The sequence below is a fragment of the Acomys russatus genome, chromosome 6 (assembly GCF_903995435.1).
Source record: "Acomys russatus chromosome 6, mAcoRus1.1, whole genome shotgun sequence".
Taxonomy (NCBI): Eukaryota; Metazoa; Chordata; class Mammalia; order Rodentia; family Muridae; genus Acomys; species Acomys russatus.
The window spans coordinates 38038251-38042792 of record NC_067142.1 but is presented as its reverse complement, the minus strand read 5'-3'; positions in this window follow the sequence as shown (position 1 = coordinate 38042792).

Sequence of the window (4542 nt, the reverse complement as noted above, 5' to 3'; positions counted from 1 at the left end):
GAACACTGACTGAGACAGCCTGGCAGATATCATTCTTAATTTATTCCAATAACACAATTTTAGGACTTCCTTTGTTTTGGGTACTGATCCAGCTGCTGGATATTGCAGCACACAGACAACGTATCCCCCACTTTCAAGACATTTTTGTTCTAGTTTATGGTTTGTTGTGGTCCAAGAGAGCATACCCATTAGCACAGGTACAAAATATAAGTAGTTCTTAGCTTGGAGGGCACGGGCCTGTACTCCCAGCTAGGGCTGAAAAGTTAAGGCTTGCCTGAGCTGGAATGTTCAAGTCCATCTTAGATACCTCAATGTGACCCTGTCTCAAAATACAAGTAAAACAAAGCAACAACCATAACCTGGGCTGAGGATATAGCTGAATGATTGAGTGGTCACCTAGCATGCCAAAGCCTTCGGTTCAAAGTCAGAAGGGGGGAGGAGAGGAGAGAGAGGAAAGAGAGCAGAGAGATGGAGAGGGAGGGAAGGAGGGAGAAGGAGAAGAGGAAGAGAAGAGAGAGAGGGGGAGAGGAGAAAGAAAAGAGAGACAGGGGGGGAGAGAGAGAAGAGACAGGGGAGAGAGGAGAGAGGGGAGAAATAGAGAGTGTAGCAATAAAGAGAGGTAGAGAGTTACTCAGCATGGCTGAAGAGAAGGAGAGTACTAGGTGTGTGTGTGTGGGGGGGAGTGAATTTCAGGCCTTGCTTCGACAGCCATTGAGGAGGTCCCACCAGGGCATTCTGCCAAGAGTTCCTGGCCTGCGTGGTTTTTGAGGACCATAAAAGAACTAGAGGAAGTAGAAAGTGACATCCAACACGGCAGACCGGAGAAGCACAGAGCTGATATCATGCAGGGCCTTACACTGTACTTACTGTAAAGTTTTAATTCTGTGAAGTAGGAATCCAGTATGTGTGTGTGTGTGTGTGTGTGTGTGTGTGTGTGTGTGTGTGTGTGTGTGATATGCAGGGTATGAGTGTCTATCTTTTGTGTGCTTGTGTGATGGTGCTGGGGATGGAACCTTGGGCCTCCTACATGGCTAGGCAATGTCTGTATCCCTGAGCTAGCTGTCCAGCACTTGTTTGATTCAGGCACTGCGCTGTTGGGTTGTGCCTTGACCGACAGAGATAACTAAGTTGTCAGGAATTTATCGAGACAGTCCAGTTGAGAAATGCTGGTGGATTTAACCAGGTTCGAGCGAAGAAGTGGCAAGAAAGAGTTGTGTTTAGAATATCTTCACATACTGAAAGCAATGGGTTTGTGGACCAGTGGTGGCACGTGAATGAAAAAGGCCATGCTTGTCCCATAGTTGGAGATGGCTGAGGCATGTGTCTGTAGGTGCTTGTAGAAATTGTCAACCAACTACAGTTCTCTCAATGGAAAAGGAAGCAAAGAGCCAGCTGAGAAGGAAAATTCCGGTAGGAATGACGGTAGTGGAGGCACGATGAAAGAAGATAGAAAACATTGGTCTAGACTAATGGGGTACAGGGACTTGGCAATGATGGCAAAATCGCCTGCCAACCGGAAAGGACCCCTTCTAAGGTTCCGGTCTAGAGTGTAAACAGAGAGTGGCCTGTCTCCAGCCACAATGGGCTCAGCAGGTGCAGTACAGATTAGGCAGAAAACTGGAGTGCTGCCAAGCAGGGAAGACAGAGTGAGAGAGGGTCCGAGTATTGAAGGGCCCGACTAAGGGAGCAATTACCAGTGGTGGACCACGAAGTCTGAGCTGTTACAAGAGAAGGCTGATGACAGGATAGGGCCATGGGACCCTGAAAAGGTGGTAGGATCGACAGATTGAGGTTTCCTTAGCCAGCAAAGGATTGTGGGAAAAAGGGCACTATACGAAGTGAGCAGTTGGGAGAGTGGAGCCGGACACAGAGAACAGTTCATAAAACAGATTGTGCCCACTACATCCCCAGTCCTGGAATCCAGGTAAAACTCTACTAATTAATATGAGCTTGAAATAAAACTCTAAAAATGCCCCCAACAGCTACACTTCCTGTTTATTACAATTTCCACAAAGTCAGACTCATAAAGAATGTTAAGGAATGTCTAAGAGTTAATAACAAAACCACAGGCATGGAAGCAAGTTCAAGGGGTCCCAATGCATATGACTTCAGTCTCCCACCAACGCAGACCCTCTGGGAGGAAATGCCACTGCCAGGGTGAGCTGGCTGTGTGGGAACTCCGGAACTCCACCAGCTTACAGATTTTGTAAAACAGGATTTCATGCCGTTGAAGGCCTTGCCTTGCAGTTCGTTTTTTTTTTTTTTTTTTCTTCTGGAGCTTGTAAGAGAAAATCAGTGTGACAGGCAGGGGTGGTGCATGCTTTTAATCCCAGCACTTGGGAGGCAGAGGCAGGAGGATCTCCAAGTTTGAGGGCAGCTTGGTGTACAGAGTGGGTTCTAGGGCAGCCAGGGCTACACAGAAAAACCCTGTCTTGAAAATCAAAACAACAACAGAGAGAGAGGGGGGCGGGGAGGAGGGAGAGGAGGAGGAGGGGAAGTGGGATCAGGAGAGGGAGAGAGGGGAGGGGTGAGTGGGATCAGTGTTGTTTTTTGTTTTTTTGTTTTTTCTTTCCTTATTTTTTGAATAGCCTTAATTGTGCTGGAGGCAGTTTTCAGTTATGGTTTGTTATATGTAAACAGTTACTTGTATGGATGATAAGAAAGAAAAATTTGGGACATACAACTCTTACTCCTCTACAAAAATCAACAGAAAGTCTTTCCTGTACTAACAAGAAGCCTCACTCAGAAACACTGTGGGCCCCACAGCTGATGGGAAGACAACGTTCAAACCTCGCGATTCTAGCATCAGTCCCATTTTCTGAAATCCCATGCTGTTTCCCAGGTGGATTTCTTCTCTTGTTTGAGCTAGACTGCAATTTTTCAGTTGCCTTTTTGGGAATACGCGTCCTTCTGGTTTTGTAGATTTTGTTGGGACTTGCTGACTCTGGAGGAGAAGAAGGGGATCCCTTACTGTCCGACTTTCATAAGGTTTTGAGCTGTGGGCTCTTTGGCAGGTCAATGCATTGTATCCCTAAAAACTATGGAAAGCCAGATAGTAATCCCTGTCCTTTCTCTTCTTTTCAAGACTGGAATCAAGCACACTGGGGAGACCAGCCAGATGTGGCTGTGAAGGGAAAGCAGCTGCTCCCGAGGCCGCCTTCCCAGGACTCTGGCTGCTAACTCCTGATTATCAGCTTCTGGTTCTGGTTAGAGGAAAGTGGGATTATAGGAGGAAGTGGCCTTTAATAAAGGGCTTGATTTTTTTAGGCATTCAAGAGTGAAGGAGAACAAAAGTAGATTATTTCAAACTTACTTTTTTTTTTTTCCCGCTGAGGCAATTGAGACCTCCAGAAACAGTGTCAAAGAATCTGAGCATTTGAGAGAAGGAAGCTGTTGGAAAGCAACATGGTTTTTCAAGGTGCTGTGCTTCATTCATATGGTGGGAAGTGGGCAGGACAAGATAGGGTGGCTGAAAGAGCAAGGCTCACAGAATAGACTGAGTTTAGGAACTGCCTCAAAGTAGCGTCCAGGAAAATGGAGCTGGAAGACGCAGCCAGCTGGACCCAAGGAGCTACCACAGTGTTGGCCAGAGTCACTAGCTCTCTCCCCCCTTCCAGCCCCACAGCCGCTTCTATCTCTGCATCTTTACTTTCTTTACTTCAAGAGCCCTCTTCCCAGCTCTACAATGCCTCGCCTCTGCCCCTATCCCTTCTCTGGGATTTCTATGTGTGTGCCCTGCCCCCAACTCCATCCTCCTTTGCCGCAGTCCATTGAGCTTTTGCTGCTCAGGATGGGACACTCACGCAGGTGTACCCAGCTGCTCTTTGAAGCGCAGGGTGTGATGTCAAGGGCCAAAATGAATGAGTTGCCTTTTACACAAACTCTTACTCCACGAGAGAAATTCTGATAGGCTTTTATCAGACCAAGGTGGGCTCAAGATGGTTCAAACAAGAAAGGCAAATTTTTTTCCTGCTGTGCGCAGAAAATGTTGTCTGAGAAGACTGTGGGTTGGGGCAACCACCCTGGAGGAACAGATACGGAAGATTTTATATCACGAGGTTGATTTAAACAGGACTCGAACGCATGTGTAGTTGTCACAGTGGCACCGTGTGTTTGTAAAACTGTGTTCCCGTTGACATGTTGGGTAGTTTCTCTCTTGAGAAGAGGGAACTTGGGAAATATCATCTCTCATAGTTAATTGCCAGTTCAGACTGCTCTGCTTGCCAGCACGTCACCGTTCTGTTACATTCAGAAGCACTGCCTAGTGCTCACTGCTTATAAACCAGGCTCCGGTTTCTCACTATGTCCCTTTCTCTCCAGCACATGGAAATGGAGTTATGGATCATAATTAGGACAGAAGTCATTTCTTCCCTTATTTTTGAATACATTAACACTGCTTTAGTAACTATGCTATTAAAGTGTATCAATCTCATTATATCTTTAAATACTTGAGGAAAGTTTAGTACAAGAATATTTCAGCACATATGACCACAAGCTCACTTGCTGGTGTATTTCTGTGGCGGGCGGGGAGCATGACAAACG